This window comes from Leptonychotes weddellii, chromosome 3, assembly GCF_054177405.1.
Source record: "Leptonychotes weddellii isolate Sample4059 chromosome 3, ASM5417740v2, whole genome shotgun sequence".
NCBI classification, from domain to species: Eukaryota; Metazoa; Chordata; class Mammalia; order Carnivora; family Phocidae; genus Leptonychotes; species Leptonychotes weddellii.
In genome coordinates, this window is record NC_138371.1 from 91953099 (window position 1) to 91977555 (window position 24457).

Consider the following 24457-nt stretch of genomic DNA (forward strand, 5'->3'; position numbering starts at 1 on the left):
CCAATAGCGACATAACCTACTGATGGGGAAAAAATAACGATCATCCAAATTGACTTAAACGTTGTTGCTTTAAGCTGAGGTTTGGCCATGCTCCTTGGTGCTCTTAGGTGATACCAAGTTGTGGGCATGTGAGGGGTATTCTGTCTCAGGCTTTGTCTCTGCCCCCATCAACACAAATGGAATGTTCAGGAGTTGAACGGCCATGTGGTTGTAGTACCCTGTAGGTCAGAGGGAATATATTAAAAGGATTAAGAGATTTTCATGGCCCCAAATATCTTTTGGACATTAATAGTTTGAATATAATATAAATTGAAGATGACAAATAAAATCAGGAAAGATATTTTGTCTCACTATCAAAATTAGAAGCAGTAAAAATAAACCAATTGACATGTGTCCAAAGCAATCACCCTATTTAATGTGGGAAGCCATCTGTGTTCACCCAGAACTTCCACCGAGGGCAGACCCATTTCACTCTTTGCAAATCCTTTTCTTATTAGAAATAGCCAATGTTTCCCTGAGGTGAGTCACCTGCTCATTGGGCTAAAGACAAACTAGCTAAAGAAGCACTTCCCCTAAATGTCTATTGAATAAGAAAAAACATTTTGGCAAATTTTTATGACAGCTGATTGATAATGACCATTTGTGGGCTTTCACTAGTAGTGCAACACTTTAAAATAATTCTACTATTTTCTCAGTCAAAACCTTTCTTCTTTCTTTATGGTGAGTGTTGTCTCCCTAGATCTACCCTCTAGGGCAGGGTTCTAGCAAATTTAAAGGACCCAACTGTAAATTTTTTTTTAAGATTTTATTTATTTATTTGATGCAGAGAGAGAGAGCACAAGTAGGCAGAGCGGTAGGCAGAGGGAGAAGGAGAAGCAGGTTCCCCGCTGAGCAGAAAGCCCTATGCGGGACTCTATCCCAGACCCCCGATCACGACCTGAGCTGAAGGCAGATAGATGCTTAACCCACTGAGCCACCCAGGTGCCCCGCAACTATAAATCTTTTAAGCTTTGCAAGCCACCAGACCCACGTTGCAACTCTGCCACGCGAGTGTGAAAGCAGGCATAAACAGTACGTGGGTGAAGGAGTGTGGCTGTTTCCAAACGAATCTTATTTACAAAAACAGGCAAAGTGGATTTGGTCTGCAGGCTGTCGTTTGCCAATGCCTGCTTTAGAAGAACGGAGTCCGTGCCTTTTATTCTGCTCTGAAAGATGAAAACTTCAGTTGCTGATTTCCAAAAATGGCCTCTTGCCTCCTAATACGTAATTAATATAACTGCAAAGTAGAGCCGAATTTGTATGATTTTAAAGTTATTAAAACAAAAAGACCAAGCTCATTGTGCCTCTAAAATGAAGGAACAGTTTCTCATTTGAGAAACTGTTAAAAAATTAAAACGATGAATAATTTCCAAATTCTGCTTCTATGCAGCAGCCCTCCTGCATTTGAAATTTTCAAGTAGAATAGCTATTATTTCCCACTGATGAACCACAAATGGGCTGAAGATATTTGCATACCTTTTTATACACAATATACACCAGTACTCTAACCTCTGATTCTTCTTACCAAATTCCATTTAATTTGTCATTAATTAGTAAATTGTTATGTGAAATGCTGCAAAGCATCTTGGGTGAAGCAGCCAGCATGATGATTATTCTTCTGGAAGCTATCTGAAATTGTTACTACTGAGCAATTTCCATGAAAATAGAAGGGTCTTTGGAGCTGCTCTTTTAAAATAAGAATAAAATGAACCAAATGGGGGAGAACAAATAAAGGCAATAATAAATCAAGAACAAAAGACAGGAAACAAGTCCCCAAAAAAGTATCTAGGAAGAAAGTATATTAGCTTATTTTTGCAAAGAGTAGATGCTTCTTCAACTTTCCTTTGAAGATGCAATAAAAACAAAACAAACTAAAAACAAGTCCAAAAGTCAACCTTCAGAAGTCCACTTCCTATCTGCTTTAAGAATCTTCACATCTCTGAAAGCCTTTATCTAAGGTGGAAGGTGGAGGGAATCTTGGCAGAGTACAGGCAAGTTCAAGTTCCTTCCTTTTTTCTGTTACTCCCATCAGATGCAGTTGCAATTTCAGAATTTGCTTTGAGTGATTATCATTGTTTATCTTCCTTCCTTCCTTCCTTCCTTCCTTCCTTCCTTCCTTCCTTCCTTCCTTCCTTCCTTCCTTCCTTCCTTCTCTTGCCTTGCTTGCTTGCTTCCCTCTGTTTCCTTCACTCTTCTTCTTTCACTTAAAGCCAGGCTGGTCGCATTCTCCAAATAGATGGGATTTTTCCCTTCCAGTTCTTTCCAGTGTTTAATTCCTCCTTAATGCCACCTCCATAACCAAGCTCAAATGAAAGGCGAGCCTCTTTGACCCTCTGCCCTCCCTTTCCTGCCTTCTCTTCTCCTGGGTTTCAATGGTTGATTGAACGGTGTGTTAGGTTCACTGAACTTGGTCTTGGCTTCAGTTCCACCCAGAGACAAAGTCTGCTTCCAGGCCAATTTCCATATGAAAGCAGCCGAGATCTCTTTCCCCATTTTGGAATTCCGGGCAGCACCCTGGGCTCGCTCTTCTCAGACTCAAAGTTTTTACCCAACTTTTCCCCACCCCCACGTTTCAACCCACCCCTAATCTCCTCCCACTCCTGTTTCTTGGGCCACCAGATTTCCATTTCTTTCAGCACACCACTGTGGCCCTGGGAGAGTGTCTGTGAACCCAACTCAAGAAGAGCTTGCTTCATGTTTCTCTGAGGCGCATGATGTAAGAGAGGGATTTGTTTACTAGGGTTTGAGATGGGCGTCAGGGAGGCGGGAGGTGCCATGCTGGACGGTGAGGGAGGGGCGCGTGGATGTTTGCTAGGGCTGACTTTATGAAAATCCTAATTTTCACTGCCAACTATTTAGAGACAAATATAGCCCCATTAAAGAATTTATCTGCTTGTCTGTAGATCTGCTTTGGGTCTTAGGCAAACTGCCTCCAAAATTTCTACTTCTAAGATGAGGTTTTGCCAAACTCGAAAACGACAACAAAAAAGATGTTGCTCCTTTCCATTGTGTTTCTGGTGTAAGTAAATGGCCTGTCTGGACCTTTAAAAATGCCATTAGCAAAAATAGTATCTCCAAGCTGGAAGGAACCCTGGAAGCCTGTCTATATTTGAAAGCCACAGAAATGGGTATAGGTTGACAGATGGGAACATCAGCCTCAGGTCTCCATCCATGTCAAATCAGAAAGACTTCAGAAGTTGCTGGTGGCCAAATCAGCCCTTATTTATTTACTGGCATGTGTTAATATCGGAGCCTTGATGTTTCCGCTGGAAGGTCCTTCCGGCGTTAATACCTGGTCACATTTTGGTTATGGTCTGAACAATGCTTTGCTTCTTCCTTTTGCTGGGGAACAAGCACAGTGAATTATAGACTTCTTGTGGGTGCAGCAGATGCCGTAATTGTTTTCATTATGTCTCCTAAAAAATGTCACTTCTATGGTGGGTGCGGTTGTCTGGAAGACACCACAGGATTGTCCCAGAATCCTTGTTGTAGTTATGAGGACCTGCACTTGTCCATGTGCATGAAGGGTGTGTGTGTGTGTGTGTGTGTGTGTGTACACGTGCGTATGTACCTCTGTGGGGTTTTTTGAGTGTGCTCACACATATGAGCAATGTATGTGTGTGTATGTGGTATATTTTCGACCGTGTGTGCACAACGATACTTGTGTATGGATGTGTGAGTGTGTGAGATGCATATGCACATGGGGTAGGCACATGGATGGACACGTGTGTATGCACCTAAATGTGTATAATTGGGCATGTGTGTCAGGGCATGTGTGTGAGGGTGAGTGTGCAAGTCGGGATGTGGAGCCCATCCAATAAGAATCATAGTTGCCAAAGGCTTTCAAGACTCTTATAGTCATATTCCCAGTGGGCCCCAGACCTCAGCCTCTGCCTCAAGGCACAGTATGCTCTCCTGAAAGGAGAAATTCTTGCAGTACAGAATGTCTGCTGTTGTGACCTCAAACTCTCCTAAGTTGTATTGGCCAGGTCCCCAAAGCAGCCTGGACATCACCGAAGATGCAAGGCCTAAGCAAAAACATATGTGCACACCTCTGCCTGGGAATCCAATGGCCTTTAAGGAAAGGGATCTATCTCCGTGTAAGAGTGAGCCGTGAAAAACTGTCCGGCCCCACTGTTTGCAGTGAAGTTGCCTAGTGTCATTTATTATGCTGACCAGGTTCCTTCTCATATGGATTATAATAAAATAATCTGCCCTTGTTTTATCTCGTAGACCCTTTATTGTCCCGCATCTGGCTTTTGTAATGAATTCATACATAGGTGGGTGACAAAAAGGAAGAAGAGTTTAAGTATTATGACAGTGTTAGTATTGATCACAGAATAGATTAAGAGACAGCTAGGAGGAATTTCTTCATAGGATCAAATTCTCCCTCTTCCCCCCACCCCCCAGCCCCCGAGCCAGCCAACAGCAGTAGACACCAACGTTTGTCAATGCAACAATTTCAACTCTTGAGCAAAAAGCCTCCCATCTCAGAAATTTTGCATCTAACAAATCACAGCATTTTGTCCTTAAATGTATCCTGTGGCGATATTTTGGCAGGGTTGTTGGACTGTGGGATAAGGAAACGAAGAATTTTCAAGAAAGGATTTCCCACCCCCAACTGCTACACACTGAACAGCATTGTCCAGGGAGAGGTGGTGATGATTAATCACGTCCAGTTCCCTAGAACCCATTCTCCCCTTCCCCCTCTCCTTTCCATTTCTTCCCCTTTCCATAGACTGCTATGACAGGGAGAATGATTTACTGACTAGTTGCGGATAACAGATATCATGTCTTACATCCAATCTAGTTGAGTGTCTTTTAAATAAACAGGCCTAGCCTGGCCTTGGGCCCTAATGCCATTGCCTTTTTCATGGCCTTTATCCCGAACACTTTGTCTTGGCTCCCAGATCTTGTTTGCTTGGTCCCTGACCCCTTGACTTACTCTGCAGCCAGACCCAGAGTCTCAAACTCCGCTAGACTCAGTTCTTAGACTTGCATCCCCAGCGCTGACCTTAGCCTTCCATTCCTGATTCAGTTCTCATTTGCCTTTCTGCTTATTCTGTTTCAAGGCTCGCTGCAGAAGCACTTTGCATGATCCCACCCAGCGTCACTGCTGGGTTCTCATTAGTTCTGGGGATGGAACCCCAGCTTTTGGCCAGCTGCAGCTGTGTTCTGAGAATTATTTCAGGAAGGAGATTGAATAGAAAATAAAGACAGAGAGGTCTGTGGTTTATTGAGCATCTATATCCTGCCAAGCACTGTGCAGAAGAGCTTTATGTATGTTACCCGATGCAACAGGATCCGTGTTAGGACTCCCAACTAACCTTTGCAAAAGCTGAATCTAAGACAGAGTAACTTGCCCAAGGTCACTCAGCACAGCTAGTGAGTGGAAGAACCAGGGTTTAATCCCACATCTAATTGTTCTTCTGTAATCTTACTCTTTCCTATAATCCCCACCCTAATCACAACGGTCTTCGTGTCTGCCAGGCTCTGTCTCCAACTGATTGCGCACATTATTTTTTTATACTTTGAAAACACTGAGATATAATTCACATACCACAAAATTCAACCTTTAAAAGTGTATAATTCAGTGGTTTTAGTATATTCACAAGGTTGTGTTACCATCACTCTCTCTCAAATTCCACAATTTCATCACCACAAAAAGGAACCCCATGCCCATGAGCAGGCACTCCCCACCCGTTCCTCTCCCTAGCCTCTGACAACTGCTAATCTGTTTTTTGTCTCTATGGGGTTGCTCATTTTGAACATTCCTTTCACATGAAAGTAATCACACACTATGTGGCCTCTGGCTTCTTTCACTCAGCCTAATGTTTTCAAGTTCATCTGCCTTGTAGTCTGTTTCAGTACTTCCTTTTTATGGCTGAGTAATATTCCTTGTGTGGGTGCATTACATTTCTTAAAGACAGCCTTCACAACTACCCTATGGGGTAAGTGTAATTATCATCTCCATAGGTAAACTGAGCCATAGAGATTAAAAGACTTGCATTAGGTAGGTCCTATTCTAGGAATGGTCTGCAAAATGCAAAAATTTCACCTTTGTATTTTCAGTTCAAATTGTTCATTGTGCATCCCAAGCAGATGATGGACCAGATTTACAACCACGATGTAACATGGTTATAGGATGTTGCAGGATGTTTCCCTCATGTTACGGGAGAGTTTCTGGCATGTTACGCGAGAGTTCCACACAGGATGCACACAGGGGGAGGATGCGCCTCCCCCGCCCCCACCCGCCCCAGGCTCTTTATGAGGATTCAGGAGGTGTCCCTGACCCACCCTTAGGCCTTGAGCCCTCCAGCGGCCTCCTCGGCCTCCACAGTTCTGCAGCACAACCCGAAACCACGGTCTGGAGGGGAGGGTGGATGAAGAGAAGCACATTCATGAGGAGACTTTTGATGATGCCTCTCAGTGGGCGCAGTGCATCCATCATGGCTTCTGCCTCAGTTGGAGCTGGGGGACTTGCAGTTTTTTCTTCCATGACAGGGATTCTAAGATTCCAAGGGCCAAGTCGTCTTGCTTTCACGGAGCTCACACTCAGCGGGGAGAGAGCGCGTGCACAGACGTCCGCGGCCATAGCACGCTGGCCCCCACGCCGGCATTGAAAGTGGATGACCGTGAGGGCGGGAGCGGCTGTCGGAGCCGGGGAAGAAGTAGGGCTGAGGTGGGCGGAGGGGGGTAAAGTCTTCAAGGAGTGCTGGAGTTTCGTCAAACATCCCAAAGAGGCTAGAGCTGGAGAAGGCAGTGCAAGGAGAGGCCGAGGGCTAGGTATGAGCTGGGTGTGGTTGGAGAAAGATGACCCAACCTGTCTGGCTGGAGTTGAAAGGCTCTTAGGAGGGGCGGGTGAGGGAGGCTGGGAGGAGACTGTGGCAGGACAAAGCATTTGGAGTTCATTTGGTAAGCGGACAAAGGTGGGGCGGGGAAGCTGAGGCAGGGTCCGCCCGAGCATGCTGTTAGTCTGCTGGTCTCACAGGGAGTGTGGCATCACTAGGGGAGCGTTTTCCGACTTCATTGCCTCTTGAGAAGCGATGGCAGAGATGTGGGGCTCAGACCAGCTGAGAGGGAACGCTGAGGATGGTGCGGTCACAGGCAGCCAGAGGCTGTGAGAGCGAACTGCAGATAATAAGCAAAGGGTTGAGGCATTGCCCTCCTGTGGGCAGATGCCCTCAGGGAACCCAGAGTGAGCCTTCTACTCGCTACTCTGAACTGGCCAATCTGGTGGCCAAGTTAAGGCTGTGGGCGCAGGCACAGGGAATGAAAAATTGAGCTATCATCTGGGAAGGATTGTGCCTACACGGAAGCCAAAGAAACACGTCCATAATTCATCTCAAAATCTCTGTGAGTCTGGAGGTCCAATTTGAAAATGTAAATGCAAAGCTTTTCATTCTGATGATAGCCATCACTTACTGGACTCTTATCTTCGGGGCATGCTCTATAGCAGGGAAACCGCTCAGAGAGGTTGAGTGACTTGCCCAATGTCAAACAGCTAACAAACGGCAAGGCCAGGGCTCTCTCCTCATGCAGCTGACATCAAAGCCCATGCTTGCTTACTCACCCATGTTACATCCAGACAGTTCTTCAGACATTGTGTTGACAGAGAGGCATCTGTGTGTATTTTCATCCCAGTCATCTTGATTTCTGACTTCTTAATCCATATGTGAGGAATGAAATACAGCCCTGGTTCTGTTTCCTTGCTCTGGTTGAAAATGTAGGTGCTGAACACAAAGCCAGATTCAAAAATGTGGGACATCGGTGTCTCTTCTACTTTATACAGTAGTTCGGTAAATGCTCTTTGTTCATACCCGTGAATTTTATGCCATAGCCCTGTGGCTGGAGTTTCCTGCAATGGCCCAGCTATCTAGTGCTAGTATCATTACATTCAAGAAGTTACTTTTTTTGGTAGAAGGATTTCATTTAAACAGAAATAGACATTGTCATTTTACAGCTTTTTTCACACCCTGGCCTCTTCGTTCACGATATTTATTGGGGGAGTAAAAACGTGTTTGCACACATGCTCGTGTATGCACTTGTGTGTGCGCACATACTCAACCTTCATTATTGGCATAGAATGAGAACGTTAGGGAGCGGGAAGTGGTCTGGCAAAGGCAAGTTTCTCTGGGTCTGGGGAGGTCCACATGGGGGCCGTGCTAAAGGGATGGGGTACGAGCGGGTGGGAGGGCGCCTCCCCTGACCTTTCCACTCGGGATTCTGGCACAAATACTGACATTCCAAGCATCCTCTCTGAGGGCACTGCTTGGGGTATGAGGCTGTTCACATCAAGCCAGGAAATTTCATCCATATGTTTCTGATTCATTTACACTCATAAAAATGTGATTTTCAAGAGCGACGTGACATGCAATAAGCTTTCTAGGCCTTCTCTCCTGCTCTGTCTCTGCTCAGAGGAGCGGACAGATCCATTTTGCCAAGAGAAAACGAATTCAGACCGCAGGATGCTCGACCCCAGAGGCAGGAACGCCAGCAAGGTTCACACAGATGGTCCCCTGCTAGGGTAAGGTGACTCCCACCAATATACCATTAGGCCGCAACTGTGCCCGAGACGGGCTTCTCCCTTCCCCAAGGAGCGCTGGCCTAATAACCCAATGATAATGATGGCTTTTTTCTTTGCTCTTTTTATTTTCTCTGTTTCTCAGCCTTTCATTTGCTCTCATTACCCTAGGAGCATTGATTCCCCTGCTCTGCTGACTGTTCATTGCAACAGCGGTTGCATCTTTGTTCCTTCGGATTAGCTCATTGTGAGCCAATCCATTCACTCCCTTTGTTTTCTGTTTTTATTAACTGAGATATTGCAAATTGCCAGAAAATAGTGGAGCTCTGTTTCGTTCTCCCATCTGTATTGCCTTTCAGGCCATTTGTCTCAGGAGCTGTGTCTCTTGGCCTCTAACGAGTTTACTTAGTTTTGCCATCATACTATATACCTGGGTCTGTTCTTGTCTTTTTTGTTGAACTGGCCAACCCTGTTTGATTTGCCTTTTTGCTGATCCCGGAGGTGGTGGGTGAGGTCGGCTGCTCTGATGGCACCTCTTCCAAGCGATGAAAAACACGGAAAGGACTCTGCTCCAAATTAAGGGAAACATGGCAGCTTTGGAGGCCCACAGATTGGTAAGTTAACCCTGACCCTACTACTTCGCGGTTGCATGACCTAGGGTCTCCATTTTCTCCTCTGTATTGTGAAGATGATAAAACCTATCTCACAGAGTTGCTATTAAGGATTTTAAAAAGTTAGCTTGTGTTTGTCCCTAATACAGGGCCTGGCACACAGGAGGGGCCATTTCATGTTAGTTAGTGTTGGTTTAGACAAAGGCCACCTACAGTTGTGAAAGTTGTGTTTATGGCCCCTTGCGGCCAGGGAGAGCATAGACCTGGGAGACCATGGGCTGTCCAAGTAAGAGGGTGTTTGAAAGAACCTATAATAGGATTTGGGCTTTGTTGATTTTTTTTGGGGGGGGAATCTAAGAAAGATGAGATTTGATGCTGTCAGAAAATGGGGTTATTGTATAATTGGGTATCTCCCTCAATGGAGTAGTTCAGGCAGAGGACGGGGAGGAAGTAAAGGTGTTGACTGGGGGTGGGGGATTGAATATTATTTGAATTCTTGTCCTGGATAAGGGGGGGAATTAAGCACCGCAGAATCTGGGGCTGGACACACAGAGAAGGAAGACATCCCCAGGGACTGCAGAGTATGGAGCCATCTGAAGACTGGGGCAAAGCCAAACACTGTGCACACAGTGGATCTAAGCTAAGGGAGAACACAAGCACAAACATAGAAACAAACACAGACAACCAGAGAAGCTCGGGAAGCAGCGAGATAAAGTTAGAGGCTCAGGTATTGGAACGTGGAAAAACCTTATAGAACAACAGAGTGGAGAGGCAAAGATTTTACTAGATGTCTTGGTCCCCCCTACTCATGAGATGGAACTCTTGAAGATGCTGGGCCAGTTCACCTAAACACAGCATATCAGGAAACCATGGGGGAAGCATTTGACTGGAAGTTTGAAAGGTGGGGAGTGACCAGATTATTGACAGTCTTAAATGTAGCCTCTCTGTCCTCCACTCCATGCCTTTATTTGTTGGGATTAATAAATTGCAACAGTTAGGCTTCTGGGTGGCTATCAGGACATTACTGAAAGATGAGTGTTTCCTAGAAATCTTTCTTATCCCGAATCACTAAGATGACTTGCCTCTCTCTTTAGCAGGACTCTTAGCAAACTGCTATAAACTAAATGTTTATGTCTCCCACAATTTAGACGTTGAAAGCTAACCCGTAATATTATGGTATTTGGAGGTGGGGCCCTTGGGAGGTGAATTGGTCATGAGGGCTCCACCCTCATGATTGGGATTAGTACCCTTATAAGAAGAGACTCCACAGAGCTCCCTCACCTCCTTCGGTCATTTGAGGACGCAGAGAGAAGAGGGCCATCAGTGAAACAGGAATCAGGTCTTCGCCAGATACTAAATCTACCATCACCTTGATCTTGAACTTCCCAGCCTTCAGAACTGGGAGAAATAAATTTCTGTTGTTTATAAGCTACCCAGTCTATGGTATTTTGTTAAAGCAGCCTGAACAGCCTCAGGAACAGACCTATCATGTTTGCAAAGGATGCAGCTCTTTCTTCTCCCCGTGACTCATAATTTACCACCTGGTTGGTGTGTCTGCAAAGGGATATCTTCTTTAGCAGAGTCAACGCCAGGAACTCCAGCCAGTGTTCACCATTCCTGCTCTGGGCAGAGAGGACAATAAGCAGACAACCCTTAGCTTTGATGGTCTATGGCCAAGCATCCCTCTTAATTCTTCTACTGGTTCTCTAGACTCTTTTCAGATTATTTGTCTTATTTCAGACAGTTTAGCCTCCTTGATTTTCCTGATTCGTACTCCCAGGCAACTTGGAATTCTAGTCTTTTTTTGCTTTTTAGATTTCTTGTCTACCTTGAGAAAATTGGCCTATGGTCCCAAATTCTCAAATTGCAGTGACCACCAGCTTCCAAGTCCAACCTCAGCTCTGACCCAGTTCCACACCTCCCCCTTGTTCAGGCCCTGGTTTTCTTCCTGGATCCCCTAACACCCATCAACACCTCTCTTTTGGCTGTGAGGCCTGCCACTGAAAATGACAGAGGTGGAGAGAATATATTCAGTAGGGAGTAATCTTGATTATAGAATCAGCCTGATACATATTGAGGAAGATATATTGATGGAGGATCAGATCTATTGGAGGTTTATCTGGTTTGTTGAGGGAAACTGTCTTGGTTCTCAAATACTTTGTACCGATGTGGTGGTGCCAGAGTGGGTCTCCACTGCTTCCCCAGAGCTCTAGGGAATTATGTCCTGCTTTGTGCCTAAACAGGCAGCACACAGCTCTGTTTGTTCTGTGGTCTGCAGAACTGTGGGGTCATTTTCACCTCATGGAACCCTACCCACTATCTGCCCTGGAAACTTCCAGGTCCCACTGCCATATTCTAAGTTCAATTACCACAAATGACCAGTCTCAAGCTGGGCCTTGAACTTAATTGTATTCTCTTTTCACTTTTGCCCCCAATTTTCCCCAGGTTCCTAATTTTCCAAGTGCTCCTTTACTCTTGGCATAAGATACTGCACCTATCTTGGAAGGAAACGAGAGAAGCCAACGGGTGGGACATCTCCATCTTGCATAAATACTATTGCATAAATACTCCCCTTCTCTTCTCCAAGGGAAATACAAGAAGTGTCCCTTTTTCTGTTTAAAGCTACCTTCCCCTACTTCCTAAAGGACCATTTTTCATTTTATTTCCCCAAATTATGCAGTTGTCTCAACACCACTTATTAAATGTGTCCTACTGACTTAAATGTCAACTTTATCATATACTAAATTCCATATGTTTTCAGAGTTTAGATTCTTATTGTCAAAGTTAAACAAGGCTGGACACTAAAGTGTTGAAGACATATTTTGATCAGTCATGTACTATTACAATGGGGAAAAGAGTCTAGTGTGAACTCAACTCAAATTTGATTTGTACAGAGGTGACTGGGCTTTTTAAAGGGAGAATGAGGGAATATGGAGGGATATAAGCTGGACTTGGTAGAGTCAGGGAAGCGAAAACATACAAAAAAATAGGAAGAGAGCTTCATCTATGTGCAACTGGTTTGGGTTTGCTAACTGACACTTACAGAAGTTAGGCTACCACCCTCCCACTGAGGCTGGAAGACAAGCATTGGCTAGAACAAATAGTAAATTCTTTCAGCAACCTTGAGTTTTCTCAGGTGGGCACTTTATGGAGGGCTAGGATCATCTTAAGGATGAGGCCATGAATTGTTAGAAACTCTATTGTGTTTTATTCAAGTTGTCATAGGCCACTGCAGAGGCCTACTTGAGAAAGGGCTCAAAGGAGCCTGGCTAAAAGTTTGGTTAAGAGGAGAGTCTTGGTCACTGTGCATCCATTGTCTATTCTTAGGTCAATGCCATAGCGTTTCAAGTATTACAGCTTTATGTTGCATTTCATACTTCGTAGACATTATTATGACATGTTTGTTTATTTATGTATTATCTCCTTGCCAGAATGCAATTTCTACGAAGTGGGGATTTGTAATCTTTGCTTACTTGTTGGGTCTCCAGCACATGGTGAGGACTCTTGTCACTCTCTCTTTGTTCATTGAATGAATTTCCCATGCCTTTAATCTCTCCCTCTCTAATTTTTCCTTCTTATCAACATTTAAACAGACTTTTTCATTTAAAACAATAAAGCAATTGTCCCTACACCCCATGCTCTCACTACACATGGCTCTATCTTTTTCTATGTCTTGGCAGTCATTTTTTGGGGGGGAATAAATATATGGAATTTCTCAGAATGTTGTCTAAACTGTATCTTCAATCCATTCACTCCCCACTTCCTGCAGTCTGACTTCCACTTCTGTCACTCCCTGGAAATTCTCTTGCTATGAGCACCTACGATATCTGCTCCTAGAATATTTGGTGCCCGTAAATCTCAACTTAAGCAAGATGCCTCCTCTGAGTTCCAGAGCCAGGTACCCACCTCTGATAAACTATTCCCACCTGTTTTCTCACACTATGCATAATGAAACATAAAATCCTCCCTTTCCTTTTCTAACCTGCTTTTCCACGTTCCCCATCTTAGAAAATGGCATCCAGTTGTTCAAATGACAGGCCCAAGACATCCTAAATAGCTCCTGCTTCCTTTCAATCTAGTTTCCAACATCCAACTAGTCACTAAGCAGCCCCTAAATATCTTTTGCTAGTTCAGGCCATGGTCATTGTTTGGATTACTACAGCAGCCTCCAGTTGTCATGCCTCTTGTCTTTCTTCCCCAAGACTCTTCTCCATCCTCTAGCCAGAGTGAGCTTTGGAAATGAAATTGTACTCCTGTACTCTCACTGTAAATCCATCCCTGGCTCTGACTGACCGTGGAATGAAGCTCCGAAGCATGAGTGTGTATCTCCAGTCTATTCTTCAATAATGACATAAAGTACATAAGTCATTCTGAGACTTAGTTTCTTCATCTGTAAAGTGGGGATGATAATCCTTGTCCTTCCTATTTTGTAATAAGGATGAAGTGTCTTCAGATATATAAGTGCTTTAGGAAGTAAGGAATGATAATCCACTGCTCAATGCATAGCTGTTGAGTGGGTGAATGAATTGCTTCTGTCACTTTGTTCCCCTATCCAGGCTGGCTGCATGTGTAGAGGAAGCAGAGCAGTAGGGAGGTAATTTCTAGCCCCTTAAATTTGAGGGGATACTGCTTTACAATCTGAGACCAGCATGTTCAGTGCTGACTTTTCTTCTCCTCAGTTGTCTTTATTGTATCCATTCATAAATCCAGCTGTCAGAGAACCACTTCAAATAAGCTCTCCTCAGCATATATCACCACCCCCTGAGGAGGGTATGTTCTGCGAAGTTAGGGGAATAAATGTAGATTTTTCTAGAAGGAAAGAAAAAGGAAGGACTTTCACTTTTATTCAATTATCACTTCAGCAGCTGCCTACATGACTTGGAAAATTACCCTCACTTCTCTCGATGGATTCTCTATTGCCCAAATCCCCGTTCTCACTGGCTGACAGAGACTGGTTTGCAGTGCCGAAAATATTTGATGTTGAAATGTAGAGGGAGGTGATACCAGTATCTGTTACTCCACATTAATCTCTTTATTATTTCTGACATAGATATTGTAGCATCATCCTAGATTTAATAGAGGATAATGATAATATAATTCAAATGCATTAGGTGTGATCCGGGGTGACTACAGTCTAAACTTTTAATATAAAATAGATATTCTGTATGTGAAGGTAAATGAGCTTGAACACAGCCTCACACAATGGGTATCACAAAGGCACTGCCTTCACAATAGGGAGTGAGAAATGAACTTTTCATTACTGGATATGATTGACATCTTTTTGTGTCCATTCATGGCTGCAAAAATCCCAGTGTCATAGCAGAGAACATGAAGAATTTCTCCAACAGCTGTGATGGAGACTTTAAGGCATGAAGTTATGGAAGCTAGAAGTCAATTGTTTCCAAAAATGAGGAGCAAAATGAAGTAATTTTGCACCTTGCTGTTAGTCAAGATGTTTCCTTCTAAGGCATTTTTTTTTTCACCCAGTGGTATCTAAATAATATATATCTTTTCAATAACCACAGGTGGTAGGTGTCTGTTCCAAGGATTTCCCTTTAAATGTTTCCAGCAGGCCCCCATGGAGCTAAAGAAACAAGAAAACCAATGCTCAATGCTTCGGCTCCAGCCCATTCTAGTTTCTTAGAACTAACTTAACTTTCCCTTTTTTTTTTTTTTCTTTTCTTTTCTCTTTTTGTTCCTTGTCTTTCATGTGGGTTTTACATCTGGATTTTTCCTCTTTGCCCGATGACCCCATGGATTAGGAATTCAATTCTGACTGTCTATTTGTCCCTAATTTGGTACTTACTCCCTTGAGTTGATTTTTTTTTTTTTTAAATCAGTCTCTCTGATGACAGTTAAAAGAAACTCAGCACCCTCTTTCCACTGCTGGATCTCCAGGGGCTCCTCCCAGGCCCTGCGTGCTCTGCAAGAAAGCCAAGTGACAGGTCATGAGGACAGGACCATGAGCCCCACTTTATGGATGACTAACTGGGGCTTGGAAAGGTCATGTGCGTGGATCATCCTAACTCCCAAGTCAATACTTCGGTTCATAGGAGACTGGGAAAAATAACTGGAATGGAGATAGTTTCCTATATGTTTCATAACCAAAGTATTTCAGAAAACATTAAAATGGATTCACACAGGTGGTGGTAGTTTCTTTAACTTTGGCTGGAAGAATTTCTTCCTTTAGATGTGTGTTTCTTGAGGGCTTCTCCTGACTCTAAACTATTGAGACTTGGCAGGAAAATTTATTGCCATAATGAAAACAAGAAAAAAAGAACCACCCAAACAAACAAGAAAAAAAAAACCTATCAAAGATCTCAGAATATCTCATAAATGTGAAATATAATAATATATCTTGCAAAACCATGCACTGTTTAGCAGGCTTATCATGGATCAATTTCCCACCTAGATTTACAAGGAAAACAAAAAGCATTCCAGTTTATAAATCAGTATTTCCTAGCTGGTGAATTTGGTTTGTTCTTCTGAAGGTACTAGACTCAAATAGGAAGTCATAAGAAGAATCAACTAATTTTATAAAACTGAACTGGTGAATCCAAGCTGCAAAAAGACATTTTATCTTAGAAATCACCCTATCACACTGGCAGGTTGGTAATAAAATACTAACACTGGCACACTTAAGGCAGGTTGTTAATAAAATATAAGGAAAGAGAGCTGGAGTAATTTGCCTAAGGTTAAAAGTTTCTGTGTTAGGCAGCTTCTGACAGGCCTCCCAAAGATTCCCCCCTCCTGGTGTTCGGACCCTTGTGTCATCCCATCTGCCTCACTTGCAGGCTGGACCAATGAGTTTCTTCTAAGGAACATAACATGGCAAATGTGATGGGATATCACTTCCATCATTAGGTTATAAAAGACTGTGATTTTCATTTTCTCTCTAGTATTTTCTCTTTTTTTTTCATAAACATGAAAATTCTCTTCAGATTTCTTTCAGTTAGCAAAAACAGGTACTAATGTGGGTTTTTCATTAAAGCAAAGCGGCATAATGTGAGCTTTCAGTGAGCAGGGGTGAGGGGATACATTCTGACTTACAAAAGGTTTCACTGGAACACTCAACTTTCAGATAGCTGGGGTTGGGGTGGGGAATCTGTATTTTAAGAATATATAGAATTGACTCTGCTCAGTATTTTCATGTTAGAAGTAATGCCGGTGTTATAATTTTGAAAACTAATGCCTAGTATAGGGGAAAGCAAATAAATTATGCCAGTGTTAGCCAGAGCAAGATTTTCCATGTAAGAGAAAAGAAATGTGGTATGAGAACATGCACCTAGCTCATATTTTTCTGTTATCTGCCCTAAACCTGGAATCAGTCATTTCTCCAAGAAGCTCTGGTTCTCTTAGTAGAAAGTGGTACTTAAAAAACATAATCTGGGCACTAGAGAATACTAAAAAAACTATTCGCTGTGTCCTTTTGTTGTCCAAGCTTCTGGATACAGCTGCTTTGGTTTAGTTTTACCTCCAGCTCACAATGGGAGTAGTAGGAGATGAGTTTGGAGGGGGTGAGTGCTGTCAGATGGTAAAGGGTATTAAATGCCTATTATCCAACTCTGGACATTAGCTGATCAGTGGAGGGGAACAGTTGAAGGTTATGGGGACTGAGGTGCCTGCTGTTGACAGTGACAAAGAATAATGCTTAGCCTGATACACATTACGTACTTCAGTTATGTCATCTGGATCTAACATTGGGGTTCATAATTTCTTGTTTGCCAGTGTTCCATAACCTAGTTCTAGAATGGATACAAAACATTTTATATAACTTTGCAAATCCGGGTAATATGTCTTGCTATGCCACTGGACCTCCTGCGCTTAACTCAGCAGGATTATAGTTTTACCTTGCTATCAAGTTATTGTCACAATTGTAAATATCTTTTGAACTTTAAATAAGCGAGTAAAAGTGTGCCTGGCAGCGCACCACTTGCACTAACCCAGAATGTCCCCAAATCTACATCTCAGGAAATGTGTTTGCTTTGTCGTCACTGTCTATTTTGTAAATCATAGAAATGATACACCTAGGAAAAAGGATAATTGATAGAGTACAGACTATTAATGATTGAGAAAATAATGGTCCTTCTACCCTCGCCCTCATTTCCTAGGGGTTTTTGATTTTGACATCGGTTACCACCATTATTCTAAATACTAGTCCAGATAGTTTTTGATTTATGGACTTTCTCATTTGGAAGATGAAGAATTTAACTCATCTACACATGATAGTTTCACTTTCCTTCCTTGGTCTCCTCTGAATTTGTTGGTTAAATTGTTATTTTCGGTTTTGTTGATGATCTTTAAAGTGTTAATATACTGGAATCTCTATTTTTGGTTCTATCTGGTTTAGACACTATCTCTTGATACATCCTTATTCAGAAATAAACAACCTCTATGTTATTTTCCATTTATTCTCCCCTGCTCCACTTTCCATCCGTCATCAGCTTTATTTTTTTGTATATTAACAACATTTTGGCATTACCATTCTGTTCTATAATTATAATTGTGTGTTAAGTACTTTGTCCATAGGTTTAAAATCAATGAATAAAATTTATAGTATCATGATATGTAAATATTATTTACTGCAGAACTAAATACTGTGATTAGATCCGTGGAGAAAATTAATTTTACATCATCAAATTTGTGCTGCTTGTAAGAGAATGTTTCAAGTGTCAAGACCAATGAGATTCTCTCTCTCTTTTTAATATGCCATAAATTGCTCAAGTTAATAACATAATTTAGTGCATTTTGCTTTTGACTTTTTGTGACTTTCTTGTGCTATTTTTAATTTTGACTAGAGCTTATCATTGTCTTTTTTTTTTTTTCTTTTTGAGAAAAGAAGGTATCCCATGTCAGCATGGTACTTGGGTCTTTCAGCTCCCACTAAAATCATAATATTTCTTGAATAAAATGTATTTCCTTTGAAGAAACTTTCCTTGAGGCCCTCTATCTGCTGGTTCTAATTTACATCAAGCTGGTATTTCTTTTACTGAACTTTGTAGTAGTTTATGTGTTTTTGAGAACCCACACTTCTAAAACGTCTTATTTGACTTATTTCCTAGATTCCCTTCTCATTTTCTTAAGAACATCCTCAAGTAATTTTTTTTTAAAGATTTTATTTATTTATTTGAGAGAGAGAGAATGAGAGAGAGCAAGCACATGAGAGGGGGAGGGTCAGAGGGAGAAGCAGACTCCCCGCTGAGCAGGGAGCCCGATGCGGGACTCGATCCCGGGACTCCAGGATCATGACCTGAGCCGAAGGCAGTCGCTTAACCAACTGAACCACCCAGGCGCCCATCAAGTAATTTTTTTATAGAGTGTTTGGTAGGTAAACTTTATAACCTTATGTATAAGAATATCTAACTTTACCTTCATTGATAGTTTTTCTGGGTATAGAATTCAAGTTCTAAAATATCATTTTTCTTTAGAACATTGAGGACACTGCTCCATTGTCTTGCAGTATCTGGTCAATCTTGAGTATCTGTCTCTAGTTCTGAAAAATTTCTCTTCTAATTCTCCACTGATTATTTCTCCCCTCCATGTTTTCTTTTCTTTTCCACCTGGAAGACCTATAGGTAGATGTTGATCTCCTGGATTATTTTTCTATGTTTCTTACTTTTATTTTAATATCCCATGTTTATATTTCTTTGTCCTTTTGCTATAATTTTTAGTAGCTTTCCCTAACAAGTTCTTTTAACACTTTGGATTGTTTTTATTTAGATTGTCTTATTTTTAATTTCCAATATTTGTTTTAAAATTTTTCCTATTGCTCCTATTCAGTAGTAGCCTATTCTTGTCTTGTAAATTTCTTTGAAGATATTTTAATTATTAGTCTTAAAACCTCTCTTTCCTCTGAAGTCAGAAATTCTTTGGTCCTTCCCTTCTTTCCTGCTGGTTTCCTCAAACATTTGCTGATCCTTGATATCTTTTCATACAGTGAATTAAGATATCTTTTCATACAGTGAATTAAGCATAGAGATGTGTACTACACATGGTTGGTGTGGGTTTCCTCTGCTGTCTGTTTCCCTGACATACCTCATACCCCACCAAATGGGGTCGTTCCTTGGAAGTTTTGGTTTGTGGGTGGTTGGTCCATCCCAGGCTTCACATTGGGGTTTTCCAGGTGAAGTAGGCAATCTTGCCTCTTTTCAAATACCAAAGTAAGCCAGCCTTTCTCTGAGATGCCACCATCCACACTTGAAGTCTGGACTTGGCCCTGGTACATTTGCCATGTTAGAGAGGGCTCTCTGGTTTATGCTGGGGTATACACTGCGTCTGCCAATCTCTCTGTCCACTTGGGCATGGTGAATAAGGAAGATGCTTTGGGGCACAATTGTTGGATATATCATTTATTGGCATCATTCTGATTTCACAAAGAAATCCCCTCTGTCCTTCCTTCGTCAATTCTGCAACCTTCCCTTATTCCTTCTCAAGGTGAATTATAAATGAGGAGTTGATGGGCATTTGCCGGCGGGGGGGGGGGGGGTGGGGGGAGTGGGGGTTTACCTTTTAGCAAGTCCTTCAAAAGTGGTCTGGCTTCTCTGTTTAGAATGTGGGGGTGGGCAGGGGCTTTACCTTTGCTGCCAGCTTTAGTGCTTCAGCAGCAACTGAGACAGGAAGAATAGTCCTCTTTTAACATCTGCTTGAACCTAGAAGGGTACTGTATGGTCTATTCACAGTCTGGACTCTTCCTTCAGACCAGAGTCTCTCCAGGGCAGGGACTGTATCCTTTCCATCGTTATTTGTGTCCACCAAGGATGCTGATGCCAGCAGGAAGGCTGGCTAATTATGATGTGGATGAGCAAAGAAGGGACCATCAGAGGAAGGAGAAGACTCACAGAGGACGGCTGGGAGTCGAACTGAGGCAAAAGGCCCCCTGAATTCTTCCTCCCAAGTTTGAGACCCTGGTTGTGATGCTCCAATGATCCCAGAGCCCAAGCTGCTCTGTTTTTCTAGAAATAATATGGCCAAGGCTACAGACTTAACTTTGTAAAGTGTCAAGCCTTGGGGCAAAAAGAGAAATAAAACAGACAAAGAAATAAAAAAGACGAAGCCCGCTGGTTAAAGGCGGGGAAGAGAGCCCTGTCTGCTGACGTGCTCTGAAGTTCCTCTGGGCTCCGAGTGCAGCCGGCTCCGCATCTCCAGCTGCCTGGTGCATTTATGCTTTACTCTGAAAATGTGAAATTGGGTTCTTCCGTCAGGAGAAAACCTTCTTGACAGTTCCAAGTGCTCGGCGGGAGTGTTTGGAGCGAGGCTGTTCGGGCGCTGCGATTAGGCCGCGCGCCTTGCTGGCTGACAGTCTGTCACTCCCGGGGTTAATCCGGGCCCAGCGGCTCTGCAGGGAGGCCCGGACAGACGGACAGACGCGCGAAGCGCGCTCCGAGAAAGAAGCCTTAGCCTCACTCATTCACTCCCCAGCCCGTTGCTAAGAAGGGGTCCTGCCATGGGGTGGGGGGTGTGGGGTGTGGGGGGGATAGGAGCCACTTTCTCCCTGGGGCTGAGATAATCCAGAAAATCTGTTCACGTTCTAGGGGAGAATGTGACACCTTTGGCCCCTCCCATTTCATCACTGCAGACGTCCGTGACAATCCTATTAAACACTGGAAATAAAGTAATTGAAACTAGCAGTTTTGTTGCACCCACGAATACAGGCTCTGTCGTAGAGTGCTATGACAGAGTAGAGTGCTATTTTATTCCATTTTTGCAACCTGCATGTAAGTAGAAGAGCCCAGATTTGAAGGCGGGTCTGGCTGGCTTCAGAGTGCTTTCTCCTCCATTAAAACCCCCGTTTATCAAAGTATAGCGTACTTGTCAAGCACTGCATTAAAATCCCCTTCCTCTACTAATTAGATGATTTTAGGTAAATTAACCTCTTTGGGCTTCAGGTTTCTTATCTATAAAATGGGGATAATAACATCAACTTTATGATCTGTTGTGTGGGTTAAATAAAAAATATATATAATTACGTATTACATATGGCACACATATAAATATATATTATATATGATACATAATGTATAAATCTATAGATCTATATTACATTTATATAATATAAAAACATTAATATACTTATGTTATATAAACATATAATATGTAGATTATATATATTATATATATATAACGTATATATATTATATACATATATGACTCAGTACAAGCCTGGTGCCTAGTACACATTCAATAAGTATTTGTTGTGTAAATGAAGAAATGAAGAAAGAACAATAATAGTCTTCTAGAACACCCATTTCCTTAGAGGGGGTTTCACCTTCCGCGTGGACATTTGGACGTTTGGGACTGGGTAATTCTTTGCTGTCGGGGGCTGGCCCGTGCATCATAGGGTGTCTGGCCGCATCCCCGACTGCTACCCACTAGAGGCCAGCAGCAACACAGCCCTCCCCAGTTGTGATAACCAAAAATATCTCTGGACCCTGCCACATACCCCTTTGGGCACAAAACTGAGAACTGCAGCCTTAGGGAGACCCAACTCTGCCTTGGACACCATAGAGGAACAATGTGTAAATAATAAACAGTTTGGATATTTAACATAAGTAGTGTAGACTTCGTGGGCGGCCGGTCTCTACTCAGCCCTGCCGTTATGGTACAAAAGCAACTATAGACTGTGTGCACACAAATGAGCATTCCCGGGCTCCAGTAAAACTTCACAAAGTCAGGCTGGCCCACAGGTGGTTGCTTGCTGGCCCTACTAGAGCCAATATAGAAGGAGCAGAAGAGGAGCATCCTTGTGGGATAGGCCACACTCTTACTGAGCCCCATGGCCTGGGACTGGCCCTACATGTAGGCAGAGGGGATTTTGTCTATACGTGGACTGTGAGAAGGACCCCTATTAAAAAGCCCTTTGTCTCATAGGCTAGGCATGGTGTCTGCAAACTCCCCACTAAAGCGTCATCTTGTGGAATGTCAAGCATGGCTTTGACCAGTACCCTCTTCGTAAGAGAACCTTCCCACAAGAAAACCAGAAGGTAAAGCTGCGTTCAGGGAGTACCACCTACATGTGAGTCTGAGTTTCTCCATTCAGAGGGCTTCTTGACCCTCCATAGCACTGCACCCTGTAAGAGGGTAAGGGACAAGAATGGACCTGGAAAGAAGGGGCAAGTGTGTACAAATGGGCAGCTGGGGTCCTAAACATAAACTTGGCAGACTTCTCAAATCTACGAATAAAGAACATCTCCAGTTTCAACTGAGAGGAAATGACACAAAAGTCAACTCTGTTATTTGGCAAGGGTGTAATTAGGCTCACAAATGGAACTTTATTAATAAGGAGTACTGAAATCCTTCTCTAAATAGTACCCTACCACCCTTGTGTCAGCTGCCTGCAGGTTAAAGCATGTCCCCTGCTATGATGACGCTGCTGTACACATCCATCTCAATAGGGCACAAATATCCTGCCACAAACACACTCTCCAGGTGCCACAGTTAGAGTCCCTGCCCAGTGCAAGCAAGAAGACCGTAGCTGGAAAGTTAAGGAGTCTGAAGTAGATTTGGTCGGGATCCATGCCTTACTTCATTTAGCTCATATCTACCTTCTGTTACATTTTAAATATCTCTGACACGAGGGCATGCTACCTTTTTTGACATTACTGTTGTACCTTCCTTTGCAGATGAGGAAGCCAGTGAGTTGTAAGCAGCAGTCATGAGAGGCTTCAAGAAGAGCTCTTTAAAGGGATTAACTCAGTTAGATCCATTTTGCCTGTCTGCTCTACCCCTTCATTTCTGCCTGAAACTTAGTTGTGATGGCTGGAGTTTTTGCAACCATGCTGTAATCAGGAGTCTGGGCTGCGGGTGACATAAAGCTGCCATCAAGTCCTGGATGGTCTATCCTTGGACCTATCATATAAGAATGAAAACCAAATGTCTTTAAGAAGATATCCGGGGAGACTTTGCTATGACAACTGCAGTAGCTTAAAGATGACCACAGATTCTTTTCCCCTCTTACCATAGAGCGGTAGAATCTGTTTCCCTTATCTTTAAATCTGGGCTAGCCCTGTGGCCTGTTCTGACCAATAGGATGTGGCACCTGTGATATCTGCTGGGTCTAGGCTTTAAGGTATCTGCCACTTCCGCCTCTGCCACTTAGAACATCCCCTGTCAGAACCCAGCGGTCTTGCTTGAGAAATCCAAGCCAGATGACGAGACCATGTGGAGAAAAACTGAGACACTCTGTTTGTTAGGAGTTAGTTGGACAGTGAGGTAGTCAGGGCCAGGGTCCCCAGCAAGAATATACGGAGTCAGGATAGCTAAAATAAAACAGCACTGACATCCTGTTTTGCAGCTCAGATACGAGTGCACTGACATTCTGCTATGCAGCCTTTGCAGAAATGACTTCTGCAAAACATCCTAAAATAAGACAATTAACCATAAAAGCATTTGTCAATATCACAGGCAAAAGGCAGTTAAGACCTAAGCCCCCAGATGTCAGCAAAAAAAGGACCATCAGCACGTGGACATTAACCTAATAGGTAGACAGATACGTGACCAAAGCCCTGACTGGCATGACTCAGCACACCCTGATTGCTTAAGGAAGTTCCCCAAAAGACCTCATAAAAACCCCTACACTTAGAAACTCAGAGGACAACCCACTCGGGTCCCCCTCTCTCTCCGGGAGCTTTGTGCTCTTGCTCAATAAACGTTGCTTTGCTGCCTACCACTCTTCGTCTGGTCTACCTCTTCATTCTCTGAAGCAGTGTGACCAAGAACTGCGGGCATTAAGGGGACACAGAGTCCTGTAACATGATCAACAGCCCAGCTCTATTCTCTGCTGATTGCCAACACTGACTTCCAGCCAAGTAAGTCAGCCTTCTAGGATGTGCCAACCCAGTCACACCTCCAGATAACTGCAGCCCTTGCTAATACCACATCAAGCCCAAGAAACACACAGCTGATCCCAGTCTTCCAGATGATAACACAAAAGCATCAGATACATGAGTCCTGTCTCCGATGTACCATCTCATCAAGTCTCCAGATAACTGCGGCCCACTTGGATAAGCTGACACCACCTGGAACAAGAGAACCACTTGGCTAAGCCCAGTCAACCTCTAGATTCATAAGAGATAATAAACTAAGAAATAATAAAACATAATAAAAACAAAAATAATAATAAAATAAATTGTTTTAAGGCACACCACTGTGGTGACTGAATATAGAAACCATGCAGAAATAGAATCAAGGTTGCAGCCCTGTGCAAGTAGGGAAGCAAAAAACCAGAAAAACTTCAAGTCTCAAGCATACATTAATCATTTAGAAATGTAAGGGCTTAATTCCCTGC

At 43.1% G+C, this 24457-nt stretch overlaps 1 long non-coding RNA gene across 2 annotated transcripts; it reads left to right on the forward strand.

Moving 5' to 3' along the window:
- Nucleotides 1-2653: 2653 nt before the first annotated feature.
- LOC115943167 (uncharacterized) lies at nucleotides 2654-23836 on the forward strand. Of its 2 annotated transcripts, none has more exons than XR_004077782.2 (4): nucleotides 2654-2755; nucleotides 9065-9177; nucleotides 22042-22186; nucleotides 22794-23836. It is a non-coding gene; the product is annotated as an uncharacterized LOC115943167 (long non-coding RNA). The 2 variants fall into 2 exon arrangements; XR_004077781.2 differs by having other exon boundaries at nucleotides 22042-22154.
- The last annotated feature ends 621 nt before the right edge of the window (nucleotides 23837-24457 follow it).